This window comes from Heterocephalus glaber, unplaced genomic scaffold (assembly GCF_053883595.1).
Source record: "Heterocephalus glaber isolate CG9 unplaced genomic scaffold, H.glaber_assembly_v1.0 deba00001579, whole genome shotgun sequence".
NCBI classification, from domain to species: domain Eukaryota; kingdom Metazoa; phylum Chordata; class Mammalia; order Rodentia; family Bathyergidae; genus Heterocephalus; species Heterocephalus glaber.
This window is the reverse complement of record NW_028258360.1, coordinates 932,871-956,720: the sequence shown is the minus strand read 5'-3', so window position 1 is coordinate 956,720 and position 23,850 is coordinate 932,871. Positions and strand designations below refer to the sequence as shown.

Sequence of the window (23,850 nt, the reverse complement as noted above, 5' to 3'; positions counted from 1 at the left end):
GGCTAACTTTCTACTTTCTGAAATACATCGAGTTTCTGATCCCACCACAGGATGAAAATATGAGTCATATGATTTGAATAAAGCATGTTCTACCTACAGTTGAAATATTCTATTTTGTTAGCATATTTAATTGCTATGCTATAGTATAGGCCTGCATTATAAAGTTTTATTTGAATTCTAAACTAGGAGAGATCATGATTAAGCAACTGTTTACTAATTCCACACACTCAGCAGGACTCTAAATCCACTACTGGATACCTTCGCTCTTTACTCTGGCTAAAATCTGTGATACAATGGAGTAAGTGACATAAAGATGTAGAAGAATGATTCGGGTTAAGATTTATCTGTAGATAGGAAACATTTTTTTTCTCAATTAGAGGAAGAAAAAAGGAATGTAATACAAAATTTACTCATTTATTTACCACTATTTATAAGGGACTATAGTAAGACTTTATCTTAAAAACCATTTTGTATAAATTAACGTTTCAGTCATCAGATTCTAGTTTATTTTCAAAACTAGAAAGTCATTAATTTATTCTAGAATTACACAGTAAATCTTACTTTTGTGTAACACTTCACATCTCATTTCTCAGGCCCATCTCACCTGCTTGGAAAGGGGCACAGGCAGTCAGTGCTTATGCAACAAGTCAAAGGCCACAGGCTGATTACTGGGAAGTGAGCTGATGTCCAGGCACAGCCTAGGACACACCTGTTTCCCCCACATCCCTCCTAGTTAGCATCCCTTTTCACTCTGCAGTACGCTGGTCTGGACACAGATTTGCATACAAGAGTCTACAGCATAGTAGAACAAACATTAACATACATACCAAGCAATAAAAATAACACATGGCAGAGGGCAGTCAATACATGAGAGAGGCAAAAATCTGACAGTCTACAGAGTCCAAAAGGGTAATTACAGAAGGCCTCAAAGAAGCAGCAGCATTGGCCGGGGGGTGGGGGGTGGGGGGGCAGACTAGGATTTGGAAAAGGTTCTGACCAGTGCTCACCTGTAAATCTCCCCCCTTTTTCTTAAACCTTACAACAACCAGATCAAAATTTTGCATTTCTTCAAGGTCTACTTAATAGTTGAAATCATCATTTGTTCATTCAACAAACTGTGCTGATCCTAAAAATTCAATGACAGACAAGAAAGAGATGCACCTCTGCCCTCACTCCATTAACAAAATGACCAGGATGACAAAAGTAGAAGAAGCTATTAAAATCACAATAAAGTATTAGTACTGCATCAAGGGAATCACAAAATATTCTAGGAAACTAATAATAGTAACTGGAATACAGCAAAGCTGCATACCAGTTGTCAGCCAACTCAAATGAAGTGCACTGCAAAGATAACTCTTATGTACCAAGTGACAGTATTCCAATAATCAACTACATAAATAACAAAAGACAAAGCTGCAAATTCCCTCCCCTCTGCGTCAGACTACTTATCCCTTGCTTTCACATTAAATGATGTTACAATTTAGCATACTCAGATTATCTTAGATTTCAGTCTTTCTCAAAAATTACAACCAGTGACATTCTAACCTTCTAGTTAAATAAGACTTGAAAATAACAATCTTCTCCCTTTCTTAAGTCCAGGCTTTTAAGTGATAACGGAAACTCACATCATATATAATAGGCTAAACTTCATTTATATCAACTACCAGTAAGCATAAAGATTAATATTAGCAAAATATTCAAAGATCTAAGATCTAAGTCACTGATACCTCTTTTTTTAGCATTTATGAATTATTTATAATTACTTTGACATGGTCTTGCTCAGTAGGTTTTTTTTTTTTTTTTTGGTTCTGGGGATAGAACTCAAGACCTTGCGCTTGTGAGGCAGGAGTGGTGCCACTGAGCTACATCTCTGTCCCCATCAACACCTCTTATCTAACTTTTGGAAGTTATGCCCACCTCAAGTGCCACTGGAATTTTACAAAACAATTCTTGGACAGAATTTTTAATTACATTCTTATATACCAGAAAGTCAGGGATTAGAGGTAGTAGAATTTAATGTTTAAGAGCAGGGATTGTAGAACCTGCCTGAATTCCAATTCCATAAGATACTTATTTCTTTATGCCTCTGTTGCTTTATCTACAAGAATTATATGAATTAACACATAGGACAGAAGTGACCTATGGTAACTTGGTACCTAACTGTGAAAGAATTTAGGAGTTGCAATTACACAGTGGTTAGCACACCAAAGGTAAGGACTCCTTGCTCTCCTTCCTAGGTATACTTTTACTGCATTCCAGGAGCCTAATTCCTGAGACTGGTACCCTGCTGCCTCCTCAACTAAACCAGACCAATCCTAAAGGCCGTAAACCTTCCTCTCAGCCTAAATAAAACCCTGCTTGTCTTCATACTTGCTCTCTCTTCAACCATTTGGCTAAAGCAGAAGTAAAAGCCCTTCTTCTAAAAAGAGTAAAACACTTCTCAGAAGAAGGAAGATAGTGAAGAGTGGAGCCCACCTGCAATCCCAGCATCCTGGGAGGGTTAGGAAGGAGGATGGCAATTCTGAAGGAGTGTAGGCAATTTGGCAACTTAGCAAGACCTTGTCTCAAAATAAGATGTTTTTTAAAAAGTGCTACGGATATATCTCAGTGTGAGGGTTCAACCCACAGTACAAAGAGAAGTGAGAGGAGGAAGGGGCAAAGAGAGTAAAAGGCTAAGGGGAGAAGGGAAGGAGGAGAGGAAGGAAAGGGGAGCAGGGGGAGAGTGGAAACAGGGGGCAGGGAGTGGGGGGGCGGTGAGGAGGAAGAAGAGTCGGAAAGATAAAGCACAGTCAGAATTAAAAATATTTACCACAATACTGAAGCCAAGTATCCTAGCATAGGGAGAAGAGGCAGAAAGATGGTGTTGGAAAATAGACAACTCAAATTATCAAAAACGCTGCACGGGGGAGGCAGGCTCTCTGGAAAATGCTGAGCCCTTAGAAATTCTGAAGTACTTGAGGAGGATGAGTCTGACAGCAGTATCAACAGTACTGAGGTGGCTCCAAGCAGAGGGTGAGACACAGGGATCACCAGACCAGGTGAGGTGAATGGGAACAAATGTGTAAGTAACATAATTACAATGGGAATTCAGTAAAAAGAGAAGAGAGGAAAGCTACTACACTACAAATAGTGTACCTGCCAATACATTTAGGGAGAATGAATAAATTAGGAAGTAGTCAAAGATTATTTATAACAGGTTCAGACCAAAACACTTAATTGAAATCCTTACTTCAATTAAAAAGTAGCTTTCCTAACAAAGATAATGAGTTGCATTCTGAACATAAGAGACTTCTTCAAAGGACAACTCCCACAACCATTGGTTCAAATTCTACATACCCTGTAGCAGAAATGTGTGCAAATGCACACCAGGAAATTTGAAAAAAACAAGAATATGTTGATAGAAGCATTGTTTATAACAGACAAATAGAAAACCCAATGTCCATCAATAGTAGACTAGATAAATTAATGTGGTGTATCTCAACAAGACAATATTAGTGTAATGAATGGAAATCTTTGAATGAACCTCATTAACAGAATGTTGAGTGAAAGGCCAAAAACATTTAAGTATATGACTATTATTTATATGAATTTCAAAGCATAAGCAACCAGGCACAGTGACACACACTTGTAGTCTCAGTTACTCAGGAGGCTGAGGCAAGCCGATTGCCCCAGGAGCTAGAGACCAACTTGGGCAATATAACGGGACCCCACTCAAGGGTGGGTCACAAGTTTGAGCCCATCTTGGACAACTTAGTGAGACTCTATCTCAAAAAAAAAAATGCACCTTAATGTGAAGGCCCTGGGTTCAATCCCCATTAAAAAAAAAAAGGAAAACCAAAGTATTGAATTATAGCATGCATATTAAGCCTATAAAAGTGAAAAGAGAAGCAAGGAGATGATTCCCATCAAAGTCAGATATTGGCTCCCTAGTTGAGGAGGGCGGAGACCATTTCCAAGGAGCATACAAAGAGTGCATGAGTGCTTTTGTTTGTTTTTTTTGCTTGCTTGCTTGCAGGACTGGAGATTGACCTCAGAGCTGAGAGCCTGCCGGACAAGCACATCACCATTGAGCTATATCCTCAGCCCCTTATCCTGTTTCTTGATGTAGGCAATATTATGTGGGTGTTCACAATAATCTGTTAAGCTATACATTTATATTTTGTGGTTTTTCTGTATACATGTTCTATTTCACTGCAGAAAACAGGTAAATATGTTAATAAAGGCTGAATAAGACAAATGGCCTATGTGACATTATTAGCATATTACTAGTATATTATGGCCCCTGGCCCATATCCTGCCCAGCTCACATTTCTGAAGTCAGTGAGTGAAGAAAGATTTTCAATTTTTACATAGTTGAAAAAAGCTAAAAGCACAACAACATTTCATAACATACTAGAAAGTTATACTGAGTTCCAATTTTGGTCTCCACAAATAAAGTTATATTGGGATACAGCCACATCTATTCATGTACCAATAGGCTAGGGTTGCATTCATGTAACAACCACAGAGTTAGAAAAGAAATGAATAGTTAGCAATACCTATAATATTTTTTCATCTGGCCCTTTACAAAGTTTTCCAGACAGTGGCCCATATGATAAAAGTTTAAGAGTCCAGGGCTGGGGATTTAGCTCAGTGGTTTCGCCACCTGCTTCACAAGTGCAAGGACCCAAGTTTGATTCCCAGTACCAAAAAAAAAAAGGTTTAAGAGTCCAGTCATTATAAGGATAAGCAACAGTTGGACAGCCAACATGCTGAGATGCCTCAGGCGTGATTTCTCTATTTACAAATGTCTGCCTGCTTAAGAGATAATTTAGGGTATTAAATATGTCCCACGAGTGAGCTAAAATAAAGCTAGATAATCTACCTATTATTCATTTACTTGTTCATTAAGGAAATAGAAATTCCAGACACTGAGGAAACAGCACTGATCAAAAGAGACAACAGCACTAATAAAAAGAGAAAATCTCCAGAGGAAGAGAAAGACAAAGTAAATAAAAAACATATTTGGCAGCAACAATTGCTATACAGAAAAATAAATTGGGAGTGTAAGGTGATGGAAGTATGACAACTAGTAATTTTAAATAGGATAATCAGGATAGGTTCCCTTTTGAAAAACCACAATGAATAGATAACTACCTAAAGAAGGTGAGGAGAATGAGCTGTGTGTATCTGAGACACACTGATCCAGGCAAAGAAACTAGCAGGTAAACAGGTGCTGAGGCTGAAAGCTTGCCTGACCTCCAAAAAGACTGCTATAACACAATGAGTAGAGGAACAAAGCAGGTGAGAGGAGGGAATGTAGGGAGCCTTGCAGGACTTTGGCTCTTTCTTTGAATGTAATAGGAAGCTGTTGCAAGTATTTTAGCTTTGTTTTTCAGCAGAGAAATATTCTATCAGACTTACATGTTGCCAGATCACTCTGACCGTGCTTTGAGAGGATAGATGCTTGGTGACCAAGTAAGAAGCCAATGTGATGATACACATGACATAGCTGGTGACTGCTAGTACTGGTAGGGGGAAGAAATGGTAAGATTCTAAATGCACTTTGAAAGTGGAGCCAAGAAATTTAATTAAATGTGTCTACCTGGAAAAAATGGGCAAAGATGATAACAACTTTCTTGCCATTTACTCAATTGAGGAAAATGGCAGGAAAAGCAGACCTCAAATACATTGACCACATGAAGTGAGTGCAACGCTCATATAGGTTTTCTGAAAAGCTTGAAGGGTCTGATCTCATTTAAGCCCACTTTATAGAGCCCTGTGCCATCTTTATTTTCCCAGCATGCTTGCAGGTCCACCAAAACCCACCACACTACTCAAAAAAAGGCTTTGTTTTGGTTTTGCCACTCCCACATCACTGCTCAAACCACCCCACCCTCCACCGAATGTCCTCTCCTTCTTCCCATGCCCATTTTCCTCCTCATTTACATCCGCTCTATCTAAATGTGACCTATCTTCACTTCATACAGCTCTAATGCCCCTCCTTCAAGAAAACTTTCTAATTACTTCTCCCAGTTAAAACTATTCACTGTGTCCCTGTGTGACTTCCTCACACAGCCATCTATGACCTTGCTTTAAGACAAACTCCTCCCTATTTTATTTTCTCCTATAAACTTCCTCAGGGTAAAGAACAGCTTTCATCTTTGTATTCACCAGGATCTGCTATGGGGTGTGTGTGTGCGAGTGTGTGTGTGTGTGTGTGTGTATGCACACACACACACACGTAACAAATTCAGCAACTTCCAAGGTTTTCCTGCTCAACAAGTCCATGATTCTCTCCTGTTCTCTGTTATTTTATAACTCTGGCACATCGCAATTAAAAAACTTTGCTTCATAAAGGGTGGAAAACAATACTCCATGTGACAGGAACATGAAAAAAAGTAGGAGTAGCTATCCTCCTGGCAGATCAAGTAGATTTCAAACCAACACTGATTAAGACAGATGAAGAAAAACACTACATCCTTGTAAAGGGAAGAATCCAAGAGGAAGAGATGACAATAATAAATATCTATGCACCAAACACTAGCGCACCCAACTATAGAAAACAAATACTAACGGACATGAAAAGTCATATATGCACTAATACAATTGTAGTGGGGGACCTCAACACCCCACTGTCACAAACAGATAGATCAACTAGACTAAAAATAAATAATGAAATAGAACTCAATTGAACTCTTGAACAAATGAACTTAACAGATGTTTATACAGTCTTCCACCCCACAAAATCAGAATATACATTCTTCTCAGCTGCACATGGGTCATTCTCCAAAATAGACCACATACTCACACACAGGACATGTTTAAGTAAGTGCAAAGGAATTGAAGTTAGCCCCTGTATATTATCAGACCATAGTGCGATGAAATTGGAGATCCATAGCAAAAGAAACTCAAAAAATTTCATAAACACATGGAAATTGAACAACACACTTCTGAATAACCAATGGGTCACAGAGGAAACTAAAGAAGAAATCAGACAGTTCCTTCAATTAAATGACAATGACAATACAACATAATGGAATCTATGGGACACAATAAAAGCAGTCTTACGAGGGAAATTCAGAGCAGCAAATATGCATATTAGGAAATTATTAGAATGAGCCCAATTAAACAACCTGATGCTGAACCTCAAGCTTCTAGAAAAAGAAGAGCAGGACAACCCCAAAGCTCATACAAGGGAGGAAATTATAAAGGTCAGAGGAGAAATCAATGCAATGGAGACTAAGAGAATGATACAAAAAAATCAATGAAGGCAAGAGTTGGTTCTTCGAAAGAATCAACAAAATTGACAAACCTTTAGCGAACCTTGTCAGAAAAAGGAAAGAAAAGGCCCAAATCCATGCAATTAGGAATGAAAAGGGTGAAATTACAACAGACCCAGCAGAAATCCAGAGGATCATCAATACCTCCTTCCAGCACCTATACGCCAATAAGATGGACAACACAGAAGAAATGGACAGATTCCTAGATACATATGAATTACCAAAGTTGAACGAAGAAGACCTAAAAATTCTGAACAACCCAACAGCAACCAATGATACTGAAAATTTAATTAAAAACTTATCAACTAAGAAAAGCCCAGGGCCTGATGGCTTCACTGCTGAATTCTACAAGACATTTAGAGAGGAACTACTGCCACTACTGTTTCAACTCTTCAATGAAATTGAAAGGGAAGCAATACTCCCAAATTCATTCCTGGAACCAAGCATCACCTTGATCCCCAAAGCAGAGAAAGACCCAACTGAAAAAGAGAACTATAGGCCAATCTCAGTAATGAACAGAGATGCAAAAATCCTTAATAAGATAATGGCAAACAGAATGCAGAAGATCATCAAGAAGATCATACACCCTGATCAAGTGGGATTTATCCCAGGGATGCAGGGATGGTTCAATATACAAAAATCAATCAATGTAATACACTATATCAATAGAGCCAAGGACAAAAACCATATGATTATCACCATAGATGCAGAAAAAGCATTTGACAAAATCCAACATGCATTTATGATGAAAACCCTACAAAATATTGGAATAGATGGTCTCCACCTCAAACTGATAGAAGCCATCTATGAAAAACCAACAGCCAATATCATACTAAATGGTCAAAAACTGAAATCCTTCACACTAAAATCAGGAACAAGACAAGGATGTCCACTATCACCACTCTTATTCAATATAGTTCTGGAAACATTAGCCATGGCAATTAGACAAGAGAAAGAAATAAAAGGAATAAAGATAGGTAAGGAAGAAGTCAAATTGTCATTATTTGCAGATGACATGATACTCTATATAGAAGACACCAAGAACTCCACCAAAAGTCTTCTAGACTTAATAACCAAATTCAGTCAAGTAGCTGCTTACAAGGTCAACACACAAAAATCAATAGCTTTCCTCTACACAAATGACAGACTCACTGAGAGAGAAATAGGACAAATAATTCCTTTCACAACAGCAACCAAAAAACTGAAATACCTAGGAATCATCCTAACAAAAGATATCAAAGACCTCTTCTCTGAAAACTATGGCACTCTGAAAAGAGAGATTGAAGATGTTATCAGAAAATGGACAGACATCCCCTACTCCTGGGTAGGAAGGATTAATATAGTGAAAATGGCCATACTTCCAAAACTGCTATATAGATTTAATGCAATTCCAATTGAGATCCCAGCAGCATACTTCATAGACCTCAAGAAAACAATCCAAAAATTCACTTGGAACAAGAAGAGACCCAGAATAGCAAAAGCAATTCTAGGTAACAGAGACATGGCAGGGAGTATCACAAGCCCCAACCTGCAACTATACTACAAAGCTACTGTGATAAAAACAGCATGGTACTGGCAAAGAAACAGACCTGAGAACCAGTGGAACAGATTAGAAGATGCAGAAACAACGCCAGACACACTCAGCCATCTCATCTTCGATAAAGGAGCCAAACACCCTCACTGGAGGAAAGATAGCCTCTTTAATAAATGGTGCTGGAAAAATTGGGCTTCAACTTGCCAAAGATACAAACTAGACCTCTATCTCTCACCATGCACTAAACTAAAATCAAAATGGATTAAAGATCTAAATATTAAAATAGAAACTCTGAACCAGTTGGAACAGAGGTTAGGTACAACCCTCGAAGACATCGGTGTAGGAAAAGATTTTATGAACAAAACCTCAGTTGCCCGTGAACTAGCACAAACAATCAACAAATGGGATCTCTTCTTATTAAAAGGCTTCTGCACAGCAAGAGAAACCACCAGCAGTGTGAAGAGACAACCCACAATGTGGGAAAAAATCTTCACCTGCTCTTCCTCAGACAAAGGTCTACTATCTCGAATCTATAAAGAACTTAAAAAGATCAGACCTCCCAAATTTAAAGACACAGTCGAAAGATGGGCAGCTGAAATGAACAGACATTTCTCAGACAAGGAAGTAGAAATAGCCAATAAATACATGAAAAAATGTTCAACATCACTGGTCACTCGAGAGATGCAAATGAAAACAATGCTGAGATTCCACTTCACTCCAGAAAGAATGGCTGCTATCATGAAATCAACCAATAACAAATGCTGGTGGGGCTGTGGGGAAAGAGGAACCCTGCTCCACTGCTGGTGGGAGTGTAGACTGGTGCAAGCACTGTGGAAATCAGTATGGAGATACCTCAAAGAACTAGGACTGGAAGTTCCATTTGACCCCGCTATTCCACTGCTGGGGATCTTCCCCAAAGAATTAAAAGAATCATACCACAGTGATATATGTGAGCCCATGTTCACAGCAACACAGTTTGTGATAGCTAAAACTTGGAAACAGCCCAAATGCCCATCAACTGGAGACTGGATAAAGAAAATGTAGTTTTTTAATAAAATGGAGTACTACTCAGCCATAAAAAATGAGAAATTAGAGACATTTATAGCTAAGTGGATGCACATTGAGGCGATACTCTTAAGTGAAATCAATAGGACACACATGTGTAAATACCGAATAGTTTCTCTGATGTGAGAAACTGAAAGTGTAAATAAGGACTAAATGTATAATAGGTCATGTGAAATAGGAAGAAAAGGGGCAAAGGAGAAGGAAGTGGGAGGGCTAGGGGAAAGGATAGAAGGGAATGGGATTAATATGAGAAAATGGAAAAATAGGAACAAAATCTTTGTAAATAGGGAGGACTGGAGGGGTTGAAGGGAGGGCTGGGCAAGGGTGAAAAATAAGAACCAAGAGAGACTATGTACAGGTGCAAATTTCCAATGATGAATGTCATTATATTGTATACCTAAAATGTACCAATGATTAGAATGAATGATCGATAATGTAAAATAGGAAGAAAAGGTCCAAAGGGCTAGGGGTAGTGGGAGGGGCAGAGGAAAGGAAAGAAGGGAAAGGAAAAATGGTGAGAAATGGAAAAAATGGAAATAAAGTCTTTGTAAATAGGGAAGGGTGGAGGGTGTGAAGGGAGGGCTAGGAATGGGGAAAAAATAAGAACCAAGATGCATTATGTAAAGGTACAATTCCCAATGAGAAATGTAATTGTGTTGTATAGCTACAATGTGCCAATAAAAGAATTTAATACAAAAAAAAAAAAAGAAACTTTGCTTCAGAAAGGCACAGAATTTCTTAAGTATAAATTCCTAGGGAGGAAACCAACACTGATTAAATATAAAATATTCTGCCTTACTAATTCTTTCAAACACACAAACTTCTTATTTGAAGTCTTACAATTTTCTCTTCGGCTATACCCAATTCTTAACCTAGTTGAGCTAACCACTAACTTCATGCAGCACCTACATTAGACTCCTTTGATTGCTGTCCTACAGGTGGTTATGTGGCACAGAGACATTATGCAGAAGAGGCAGCCAGCTCAAGACTTTACTGAGCTATCCTTTCCCCTAACACAGTCACAGACTCCTCTGAATGCAGCCCCTCTGGATGATGTGATCTCGCTCCTTGAACATAGGTGATGGTAGCAAAAGGCAGGTGATCGCACTAGAGCAACTCAAGTCCCTTTGCTAGAAATGAAGAACAGGGACAGAGAGACAGATGGACACCTTCCTCTTTGCAGGATCCCAGGCCTGTAACAAGTACGCTTGAGTGCTACAGAGCCAACATGTTCCACAGGGCCACAAAAGCCACAGAAGTGAAAGGTGGGAGGGTTGCAGAAGGAGCTCACAGAACGAGGCATAAACACAGAGATAAGTGAGTCCTACAGCTGCTTAGCCACTGTCTCTATCACATACTTCAAACCCACCTATCCTCTCTCGCTACTGGATTCTTCAAAACCCTCCTGTTACATAAAGATAATTCTAGTTGCCTAGCAACACTGTTAAAGGTTACCTCACTGTCCTGACATTGGCTCCACAAGAACCAATGGGTAACATGCTGTAAAAGCATTGTCTTTCTAAAATTTTTAACTAAACATTAGTAACTCTGTGTTCTCTTACACTTTAGATTCAATGCAAAGAAGCCAATACACAAGAAACAAAAACTAATACCCATAAATGTTTCCTAGAAAGGTACATTCTGTGTCCTGCTTTTTTTTTTTTAATCCATGTTATAGCTGGATATTTCTTTCTTTACTAATGCATTAAGTCCCAAAGTTTGGGGGTACTTCTGATAATCCCTGTATTTTATTTTTTGCTTAAATTCTTTTATTGGTACATTTTAGGTATACAATACGTTTATATTTATCATTGGGTGCTTGTACCTGTACATGATGTATCTTGGTTCTTATTTTTTTCCCCATTACCTGTGGGCCCTTCACCCCTCCACCCTTCCCTACTTACATAGACTTCATTTCCTTTTTTTTTTTTTTCTTTTCTCATAATTTTTCCTTTCCATTCTTTCCTTTCCCCATCTCCTCCCACCATCCCTACCCCTTTGGACCTTTTCCTATTTCAAAGTATCAATTATTGGTTATTGATCTTTTTAATCCTTATTTACACTTTCAGTTTCTCACACTAGAGAAACTGTTCGGTATGTCCTATTTATTTCACTTAAGAGTATGGCCTCAATATGCATCCATTTAGCTATAAATGACTCTAGTTTCTCGTTCTTTATGGCTGCATAATACCCCATTTTATTAAAAAACCACATCTTCTTTATCCAGTTTCCAGTTGATGGGCACTTGGGCTGTTTCCAAGCTTTAGCTATTACAAACTGTGCCACTATAAACATAGGTGCACATATATCTCTGTGGTATGATTCTTTTAATTCTTCTGGGAAAACCAGCAGGGGAATAGCTGGGTCAAATGGGACCTCCAGCCCTAGTTCTTTGAGGTATCGCCACATTGATTTCCACAGTGGTCGCACCAGTCTGCACTCCCATCCACAATGGAGAAGGGTTCCTTTCTCTCCACACCCCCGCCAGCATTTGTTATTGGTTGATTTCTTGATAGCAGCCAGTCTTTCTGGGGTGAAGTGGAATCTCAATGTTGTTTTCATCTGCATCTCTCGAATGACCAGTGATGTTGAACATTTTTTCATATGTTTATCTGCTATTTCTACTTCTTTGTCTGAGAAATGTCTGTTCATTTCAGATGCCCATTTTTGAATTGGGTCTTTGAATTTGGGGGGGATCTGATTTTTTTCAGTTCTTTATATATTCTAGATAGTAGCCCTTTGTCTGAGTTATAGCTGCCAAAATTTTTTTCCCACATTGTAGGTTGTCTCTTAGCGCTGTTGGTGGTTTCTCTTGCAGTGCAGAAGCTTTTTAATAAGATGAAATCCCAGTTGTTGATTCTTTCTGCTAGTTCCCGTGCTATTGAGGTTTTGTTCATAAAGTCTTTTCCTATGCCAATATCTTCAAGATTTCTACCTAACTTATCTTCCAGCAAGTTTAGTGTTTCTGTCTTAATATTTAGATCTTTAATCCACTTCAATCTTAGTTTAGTGCATGGTGATAGATATGAGTCTAGTTTTAACCTCTGGCAGGTTGAAATCCAGTTTTTCCAACACCATTTATTAAATAGGCTATCTTTCCTCCAATGAGGATGGTTGGCTCCTTTGTCAAAGATGAGGTGGCTGAGTATGTCTGAAGTTGTTTCTGTGTCTTCTAATCTATTCCACTGAACCTCAGGTCTGTTTCTTTGCCAGTACTATGCTGTTTTTATAACAGTAGCTTTGTAGTATAGCTTCAAATTGGGTATTGTGATACCCCCAGCCATGTCTCTGTTACCCAGAATTGCTTTTGCTATTCTAGGTCTCTTCTGGTTCCAAATGAATTTTTGAATTGTTTTCTTTAGTTCTGCGAAGTATATTGTTGGAATTCCAATCGGCATTGCATTGAATCTATATAGTAGTTTTGGAAGTATGGCCATTTTCACTATATTGGTTCTTCCTACCCAGGAACAAGGGATGTCTTTCCATTTTCTTATATCCTCCTCTGTCGGGAGCAATGCTACATAATTTTAGGGGAAAACCATTTGATTAGGCCTAGTTCTCCTGCCTACAGGCCAGCTATGACATTTTGAGACCTAATTCCATTTTGGCCTCCAGTCACAACTGGGACCTCAATGATCCAGTGATGCTGTGATTCTCCAGGACAAGATTACACCAGCTGAAGACATCCTGGGAGGAACAAAATCTTCATCTTCTCAGTTCCTCTTTGTTCTTGGATTGTTACATCTTGTTTATTCCGATGTACTGAACTCTCTGCAAGTCATTTATTACATTTGTTTCTCCCGATATACTGAATAAAAGGTGCAGTAAGCTGGGGGTTTTTGTCTTTGCCGCCCAGAGCAGCACTGATCAGACCCAAAGCTCAGCTTCTTCTCAAAGTCTCATTTTTCTACCTTTCTTGTAATTCGCCTGTGCTGCCATGGCTTACAGGAGACTAGGACTTACTGCAGAGGTTCTAGTAATGTCCCCTTTCCCTGTTCCCTACATTTGGCGCCCAACTTGGATGTGAACTGGATCCAGGGGTGAACTCGCCTGTGAGACAAACTCGGAGTAAAAGAGACACAGCACACGGATCTCCCAGGACGATTTCCCGACTCGGACGAGGGACACTGGCAGTAAGTGTGTCCAGCTGGGGGTAATTTTCTATCTTTGCTGAGTTACAAATATGGGTCATTCTCTGTCATCAGAGCAGTGTAACTTTGCCAAATTACTTAAGTCGCTGTTAAAGCAAGCTATGTATTCAGTACCTAAGGATGCTGTGATAGATTTGTTAAAAGACATACAAATCCCGAGTTCGAACCCCGGTACCAAAAATAAAATAAAATAAAAGACATACAAATGCATGTCCCATCTCTTCCCCAGGAAGGAGAACTTAATAGCATGGGAATGTGTAGGTACCGTTCTCCGTGAGGCCTGACAAAGGGGTGATCGTCTCTCCCTGCCAAACGCTCCCCACTTGGGCCTTAGTCCACTCTGCTCTCAAATTCAGTCAGTTCAGGAGACCTCGGCTACCCCTCCCCGCACCGACCCTTCTGTCCAGGCTTCCTCTTGTTCGGCTTCTTCCCCTGTGTGCTTTCATCTTACTGCGGCTTCTGCTCTACCACCACAGCACACTGAGGAAGGCCCTAACTCTCTAGCCCCTCAGCCATCTTGCAAAGGTCTAGCTGCCCCTCTTGTGAAGCCCACTTCTGGGACCACTCCCTATCACTGTACCCTGCAAAAGGCTGTGACATCAAGCAAGGTGGTGGGAGACCCTTTGTGCTTTCCTATCTCAATTTTGCCTGATCCTGACAACTCAGAGGTGGACATGTATGTTCATGCCTCATTTGATTTTAACATCCTAAAGGACCCTAGGCAGAGCGTGCTAACTAATGGCGTCCAAAGCCCCTATACAGTGGGTTTGTTGCACAATGTACTTCAGACTTATTCTCTGGTTCCACATGACATTTTTCACCTTGCGAAAACGTGCAGGTCCCCTGCTCAGTATCTCCACTTTGAGGTGGAACTGCGTTCTTTAATCGGGGAAGAGGCTCATAAAAATGCTCAAGGAGATGCTCAGTTGAGAGAAGTTACTATTGATATGTTATCGGGCACAGGTGACTTCGGATTTAAGCAGGCAGGCCTGTTGCCCAGCGTTACTCTTTCACCAGCTAGAGGACCTCCTGCGGAGGGCTTGGGCTTCTGTGCCAGTTGATGGTGCGCCGACAAAATCTTTTACTCAAATCATGCAAGGGCCATTGGAAACTTACACAGAATTTGTAGCAAGATTACAACAAACTATTAGGAGACAGATTTCTAATTCCCAGGCAGCAGACATCCTGATTTTACATCTAGCCTATGAAAATGCCAATATGGATTGCAAACAGGCAATAAATCCTGTTCGCTCCTCTAAAAATGTTGGAGCATATATTAAGGCATGCCAAAATATTGGGTCTCCTTTATACAATTCGGCTGTGATACCTCAAGCCATCTCCCACATTTACGCGGTACACACAGTGATTTAAAATGTTTTAATTAAGGAAAATCGTGGCATCTCAGAAAAAACTGCAAAATGAAAGTGGCTTTACAAGCTGACCCAGAGCCTCTAGGTCAGGCATCCAAAGAAAATAAGTTATCACTTGGCCCTTGCCTTCGCTGTTGAAAAGGCATTCACTGGGCTAAAGCCTGCCACTCCAAATATGGTAAGTATGGCACACTGCTCCCGGGAAATTGGGCCCAGGAAACTATAGGAGATCAGGCCCAGAGGGCTCCAGTCCCCCTAAGTCAGCGGTACCTAGTTCAGACCCATGCACAAGTATAAAATCAGATGGCATGGGTGTCCGGAGGGACATTTCTTCCCTCGTCAGGGGAACACTTGGGAGCTCAGCAATAGATCTTCCTGCTGCTCAGAGAGTTCACCTGCTGGGAGGTGAGACTCCAGTGTCTGTCTCCACAGGAATTCATGGACCCCTACCCCCCAGAACTATTGGTTTGATACTTGGAAAATTCTCTCTAACTTTGAAAGGCATTACTGTTATTCCGGCTATTGTTGATTCTGATTGTACCTCTGAATTGTGTGTTCCTGTTAGCTCCACAGGACTTTGGGTAATAGAACAAGGAGATTATATTGCACAATTATTACTTTTGCCTAAACCAAAATTAAATAATGTTAGCTTTAAAAATTCCTGAGAAGATCCTCAGCCAGAAATTCCTCAAGAGATTTCCAAAAACCAGCCCATGTGCAAAATTAAACTGAATGGCAAATTCTTTACAGGATTGGTAGACACAGGCACGGATGTGTCTGTAATTGGCACATGTTTCTGGCCATCATCTTGGGGGAAAAAACCAACTAAAACATCTCTGGTAGGCCTTGGCCCCCCCCCACCAAGTTTTGCAAAGCTCCATTCCCCTGCCTCATGAAGGGCCTAATGGTCAATTGAGACATATTTGTCCTTACATAGCTCCCATACCTGTAAATTTATGGGGCAGAGATTTATTGGAAGAATGGAGAGTCGTAGTGACTGCTTTGTCCCCTGAAACCTCACTGGGTCAACACATGTTGTCTAAAATGGGATATGAACCAGAAATAGTATTAGGCAAGCAACTTCAGAGTGGAATGCAGTCTATAGAACAGCAACAGAAAAATAATCATCTTGGAATTGGATATGGTAAAAAATTTTTAGTTGGGGCTATTGAAGTTTCTCTGCCCAAGGCAGCTCTGCCTTTACAATGGAAATTGAATGACCCCATTTGGGTTGATCAGTAGCCCCTACCACAGGAGAAACTAACTGTTTTAGAGCAACCTATCTTAGAACAACTTAACAAAGGGCATTTAAAACCATCCATGAGCCCTTGGAACACACCCCTTTTTATTATTCCAAAAAGGTCAGGGAAATGGCATTGGTCTCAAGACTTATGGACAGTTAATGCCAGCCTCATTCCCATGAAGGCATTGCAACCTGGCTTACCAAACCCAGTGGCAATTCCCCAGAAGTGGCCACTTGTAGATTTAGTGTGTTTTTCTTTCTTTTTCTTTTTTTGGTACCAGGGATCGAACTCGGGTCCTTGCACCTGCAAAGCAGGTGGCGAAACCACTGAGCTAAATCCCCGGCCACTTACAGATTTAGAAGACTGCTTTTTCAACATTTCTTTGGGGCTGACTGACCAACCTCAATTTGCCTTTTATTGGATTAGGCCTAAAATAGGGATAGCAACTTGTCAATTGCTGAATTTATATGAAATATCACAGGGAGATTCTGATCTTAATTCCCCTCAAAGATTAACTCCAGAGGCACAAAAGGAGTTACAATTAATAGAACAAAGAATATATAACTGGCAGGTTTTTCTTATCAACTTTAACTACCCAGTTCATTTGTTGGTACTTAGCACCCCTCATTCACCTACAGGTTTAATAGGACAATGGTATGAAAAACAGGTCTTTCCCATGGAATGGTGGTTTTTGTCTAAGCACTTAGTGAAATCTCTACAATTATATCTAGAGAAAACTGCAAAAATAGTTTTCTTGAGACATAATAAAACCTGACAGTTATTTGGTGCTGACCCTCATTTCATCATTATCCCAGTTGATAAGGATCTAATGCAGATGCTGCTAAAAACTGCTTTATATTGGCAAGTAGCCTTTGCAGATTTCATTGAACAGATAGATAATCATTACCCTAGTGATCCTCTGTTTCAGCTTTTTTCGCGACACGAGTTTATTCTCCCCAAGATTACCCAATTTCAGCCATTGCAAGGTACCTCAACGTATTTCACCGATGGCTCCTCTAAGGGCCAAGCAGCAATTTGGAGCTCTTCCTTTAGCTATGTGTTGCCTACACCCAGTCTTTCTGCTCAGAGGTTAGAGTTGCTAGCAATTATATTTGTGATTGAAAACTTCTCTCTCCAACCTCTTAATATTTTAAGTGATTCCTCTTATGCCATTTGGTTGACTCAAAGACTGGAAGGAGCTATATGGTCTGCCCTACCTTGGAACCTAAATTTTTTTTTTTTTTTTTTGGTACTGGGGATCAAACTCAGGTCCTTGTGCTTGCAAGGCAGTCAGCAGAACCACTGAGCTAAATCCCCAGCCCTGGAGCCTAAATTATTAAACTTGTTTTTAAGATTACAAAAGGCTATATGTCAAAAAATTGCTCCTGCCTTAATAACTTGGGGGAGAGATTTTGCCTGTGTCCTGACAGATAAGGATGAAACCTTGTGGCTGCCCTCCTGGAACGTGCAATCATGGGTCATGCTGGTAGAACCACCAACATCTCAGAGACCAGGGATAGCACCCCCGCTGAGAGCGATGAGCCAGCTGCACCTGAGCGACACACCTCACCAGTGACGACTAACAAATCCACGGTGGGGTCCAGGACTGAGATGATGCCCCCAGAGGAAGAAATATAGAGTTATGGTAAAAAAAAAAAAAAAAAAAAAAAGGAGGGGGGAACTACTTCAAAATGTTCTTTTTACATTTACAGGTATAAAAGCACTTGCATTCCTTCTGATTCTAATCTCAAGAGATCTGTTAATTGACTACAAAAGTTTTTGACCAGTCTTATATATAATTATAAATCTAAAAATCATAAAAGGGATATTATAATTCAATTTGGTCAAATATATTTGAATGCACTCTAGTTTTATAAATTGTCTTATGTTTGTCTGTTGTCTCTCTGCTTGTACAGTTGAGCTCAATTTTTTTTTCTCTTTTCCTTTTCACCTTTTGAAAAAAAAAATTTTTTTTCCTTAAAAGATATTCACCTATTATTGGGTTGGCTTACAGATATTATTAAATTAAAGGCATGCCCTTCTTCCCCCAGGTTGCTAACTGATCAAAGTGCCATCGAAATTTATTTGTCAAAGTATATAGAGATCATGGGTACTCCCTTTGGTGAATAAAGAAGCGGCCGCCCAGAAAATAATTATTCTGGTCTTAATTCACTAAAGGGACCCCCTAGTAATTTTCATAATCTTATGGGAGACACACTGCAATAAATATTATCTCACTGTTATTATAAATTGATTACATTGGTTATCATTGAAGTTTAAGTTCTAAATATGTTATTATAAAATGTTTATATTGGTTAAGTTCTAAAAATGTTATTGTGATATGTCTACATTGGTCATCTTCAAAAGATTAATTTCTGTGGCATAAACAAAAGAGTTATTAGAAAGATGATTTGGGTAACAAACTACATTGAAGAACATAAGGTTTTATATAACTGTGATATTTATTACTGCTCCTTTTCTGGTGTACAAAATGTATTCATGCCCTCTAATTGTATGGGTCTTCCAACATACTGTTTATGGTAATAACCTTTTGATTTAGATATCTGCCCTTCTCTTACGCTCCAGCCAGCTATGATAATAAGCACACTTGTAGGCTGATTTATTTTCCTTAGATGACATCCTGTAAAAAGATAGCTACTTAGGGATTCAACCACAAGAGCAAACATGATTGGCAATTATAACAGTTTTTAACTATATTTTTATTCCAAAATGCTTAATGTCCAGGTAAAATTATAATAGTTGAGTTCACTACTCCTCTTACAATGCTAATGTTATTGATCTTCTCTTCTGGGTGTTCAACAACCAAAGTTTAGAGACCAAAACTGAACAGGTATCTGGGCTAAGAAGGCAGCCAGTATTTTGGCCCTGGTCCTCCTGTGAGACCTAACTAACTCCATTTTAAAGTTTGACTCCATCTTAAAATAAGACAGTGAAGTGGCCTTGACATAAATTCCACTTCACTAAAGTCAACTATTCCCCTAGTCTCCTTTGTGCCCATAAAATAATGATAAAATGTCCTTGCTGTGGGACAACAGATAAAAAAAAGACAAAGCTCCTAACTCAATCCTCTGTCTGCCCAGAAAACAGATGCTCCCAGGCCCATTACCTATAGAACATTCTGTCAATGTGCTGATTGTTCCTTTTTCCCATAAACTCTACATGTAGCCACCCCTCAACCCCCCATGCTTGCTAAATATCAACCAATCATGTAACTGCTAAATGGAACATCCCCAAACCTTGCGGTAGCCACAATAAAAACCCTGCTGATTTGGAATTCGGGGCTCTCAATCCTGATCCGCTGCGTCAGTGATGGTTCAGTGCCCCTGCTCGAGCTTGAGTAAACGACCCTCGGGTGTTTACATCGGAATCAGCTCCTTGGTGGTCTTTGGGGACTTCGCGATCTGGGCACAACACTCCAAGGTCAACAACAACAGCAAAAAGATCCGGGTCATGAGGGAACCATCTCCAAGATCCTGCATTTTTGGTGAGTCACCCAACGTCCTGAGCAGGGAGGTTGCTGAACTATAAAACAGTAAAGATACAACAAAAAGTGTGCCAAAGTAATGTCACCTGGAGGAAAAATATCTCCCATGCTTTCACAGGAAGCAACATGGTCAAGCAAGGCCGTGACATATCCTGATGGCTGACACTGACAGAGGAGCTAAGAGGCTCTATGCATGGTTCCAAGACAGTGCTTAAGGAGACTCAATTGACCTTGTTAGATAACAAGAGGTTGATTTTATTTAACATAGGTCGCTGCGTAACTTGGTCTTAAATACCCAGTAGAAAAGTGTAACTGAAGACAATATTTATTTGAGTTCAACAAAAGTTTTAAATATTTTAGCCAACAATGTTTAAAAAATTGTTAATTTTTAATCCTTTTACAGCCCCAATTAAGAGAAATTATGCTTACTATAGACAGCTAAGCCAGTCAAACACACTATAGATCCTCACAATATATAAGGACAAGCCATTGTTGGGTGTGCTCACTTTTCCTAAAAACATCCTCACAAGGGCTGGGGATTTAGCTCAGTGGTTCCGCTGCCTGCCTTGCAAGTGCAAGGACCCGAGTTAAATCCCTGGTACAAAAAAAAACAAAACACCCTCACATAAAACAAAAAGAAAGGGAGATATGTCGGGAGCAATGCTACATAATTTTAGGGGAAAACCATTTGATTAGGCCTAGTTCTCCTGCCTACAGGCCAGCTATGGCATTTTGAGACCTAATTCCATTTTGGCCTCCAGTCACAACTGGGACCTCAATGATCCAGTGATGCTGTGATTCTCCAGGACAAGAATCCACCAGTTGAAGACATCCTGGGAGGAACAAAATCTTCATCTTCTCAGTTCCTCATTGTCTTGGATTGTTACATCTTGTTTATTCCGATGTACTGAACTCTCTGCAAGTCATTTGTTACATTTGTTTCTCCCGATGTACTGAATAAAAGGTGCAGTAAGCTGGGGGGTTTTCCTCTTTGCCACCCAGAGCAGCACTGATCAGAGCAGCACTGATCAGACCCAAAGCTCAGCTTCTTCTCAAAGTCTCATTTTTCTACCTTTCTTGTAATTTGCCTTGTGCTGCCGTGGCTCACAGGAGACTACGACTTACTGCAGAGGTTCTAGTAATGTCCCCTTTCCCTGTTCCCTACACTCCTCAATCTCCTTTTTCAGAATGCTGTAGTTTTCAGTGTAGAGGTCTTTTGCTTCCTTTGTTAGATTGATTCCTAGATATTTCATTTTTTTGGATGTTATTGTAAAAGGAATTGTTCCCCTAATTTCTCTCCCACTGAGTCTGCTATTTGTGTATAAGAAGGCTATTGTTTTTTGAGTGTTGACCTTATATCCAGCTACTCTACTGAATCTGTCAATTAAGTCTAGAAGTCTTTTGGTAGAGTTTTTGGGTCTTCTATGTAAAGTATCATATCATCAGCAAATAATGACAGTTTCACTTCTTCCTTTCCTATCTTTATTCCTTTTTTTCTTTCTCTTTTCTAATTGCTGTGGCTAATGTTTCCAGAACTATATTGAACAGGAGTGGTGATAGTGGGCATCCTTGTCTTGTTCCTGATTTTAGCATGAAAGTTTTCAGTTTTTGACCATTTAGTATGATGTTGGCTGTTGGCTTTTCATAGATAGCCTTAATCAGGTTGAGATAAAGACCTTTTATTCCAATTTTCTGCAGCGTTTTTATCATGAATGGGTGTTGGATTTTGTCAAATGCCTTTTCTGCATCTATTGAGATGATCACATGTTTTTCTGTCCTGGACTCTGTTAATATAGTGTATTATGTTTATTGATTTACAAATACTGAACCATCCTTGCATCCCTGGGATAAATCCGACTTGGTCAGGGTGTATGATCTTTTTGATGACCCTCTGTATTCTGTTTGCCAGTATCTTGTTGAGGATTTTTGCATCTATGTTCATTAGGGAGATTGGCCTGTAGTTCTCTTTTTGGGTTGAGTCTTTCCTTGGTTTTGGAATCAAAGTAACACTTGTTTCCAGGAATGAATTTGGAAGCCTTGCTTCCCTTTCAATTTCCTTGATGAGTTTAAAAAGTAATGGCGTTAGTTCTTCTTTAAATGTCTTGTAGAATTCTGCAGTGAAGCCATCAGGACCTGGGCTTTTTTTTGTTGGTAAATTTTTTATTACATTTTCAATTTCACTCATTGTTATTGGGCTGTTTGGAATTTCTATATCTTCTTCATTCAACTTTGGCAATTCGTATGTATCTAGGAATCTGTCCATTTCTTCTGTGTTTTCCATTTTATTAGAGTACAGGTTCGCAAAGTACGTATTGATGATCCTCTGGATTTCTGCTGGGTCTGTTGTGACTTCCCTTTTTCATTCTTAATTGCATGGATTTCAGCCTTTTCTTTCTTTTTTTTGATAAGGTTGGCTAAAGGTTTATCAATTTTATTTATTCTTTCAAAAAACCAACTCTTTGATTCATTAATTTTTTGTGTCATTCTCTTAGTCTCCATTGCATTCATTTCTGCTCTGATCTTTATAATCTGCTGTCTTGTGCAAGCTTTGGGTTTGTTATTCTCTTCTTTTTCTAGGAGTCTGAGGTGCTGCATTAGGTTATTTGTCTGAGTTCTCTCTGTTTTCCTAATATGGGCATTCACTGCTAAGAATTTTCCACGTAGAACTGCTTTCATTGTGTCCCAGATTCCTGTATGTTGTACTGGCATTATCATTTACTTGTAGAAACTGTCTTAATTTCTTCTTTAATTTCCTCTGTGACCCATTGGTTGTTCAGGAGGGTGTTATTCAATTTCCACATGTTTGTGGGAGTTTTGCAGTTTCTCATGTTATTGATCTCCAATTTTATTGCACTATGGTCTGATAATATACAGGGGGTAATTTCGATTCTTTTACATTGACTTAGACATGTCCTATGAGCTAGCATGTAGTCTATTTTGGAGAATGACCCGTGTGCTGCTGAAAAGAATGTGTATTCTGATTTTTGAGGGTGGAACACTCTGTAAATATCTATTAAGTCTATTTGTTCAATAGCTTGGTTCAGTTCTAGAATTTCCTTAACTTTTTGTCTAGATGATCTGTCTATTTGTGATAGTGGGGTATCGAGGTCCCCCACTACAATTGTATTAGTGCTTATTGGGTTTTTCATGTCCATTAATATTTGTTTTGTATAGTTGGAGGCATTCATATTTGGTGCATATATATTTAGGATTGTCATCTCTTCCTCTTGGATTGCTCCCTTCACAAGGATGTAGTGACTATCTTTGTCTCTCTTAATTAGCTTTGGTTTGAAATCTACTTTGCAAATAAGATTGCTACCCCTGCTTTTTTCTGGGTTCCTGTCACGTGGAGAGCCATTTTCCATCCTTTTACTTTCAGTCTATGAATTTCTTTTTGAGTTAGGTGTGTTTCTCCAGCATATTTCTGGATTTTGGTTCTTAATCCATTCTGTCAGTCTACTTCTTTTGATTGGTGAATTGAGGCCATTAACATTGAGAGTTATAATTGATAGATACTGACTCATCATTGTCATGATGTTTTTCTGTTGTTGGCTCTTACTTCTTTTTCCCCATTTTCCTTTAGTGTCTTACCTTGCCTGGTGGCTTCTCTCTGTTGAGCTTCATGGAGTTGTGACCTTCATTGCCTTTTTCTAGGATATTGCTTAGAATTGTTTGGAGTGCTGGTTTGGTGTTCATGAAATTTCTCAGGTGTTCTTTGT

At 39.4% G+C, this 23,850-nt stretch overlaps 1 protein-coding gene and 1 long non-coding RNA gene across 21 annotated transcripts in view; one reads left to right on the top strand and one right to left on the bottom strand.

Moving 5' to 3' along the window:
• Positions 1 to 23,850, bottom strand: part of Pcca (propionyl-CoA carboxylase subunit alpha) — a 399,147-nt gene that overhangs the window by 279,918 nt on the left and 95,379 nt on the right. The window lies entirely within an intron of this gene.
• The window catches only part of LOC106010573 (uncharacterized), a 31,532-nt gene continuing 24,586 nt past the window's right edge, over positions 16,905 to 23,850 (top strand). For both annotated transcript variants that reach the window (XR_015443863.1, XR_015443862.1), the window contains exon 1: positions 16,905 to 20,131. This is a non-coding gene — a long non-coding RNA (uncharacterized LOC106010573). The remainder of the gene's footprint in view (positions 20,132 to 23,850) is intronic.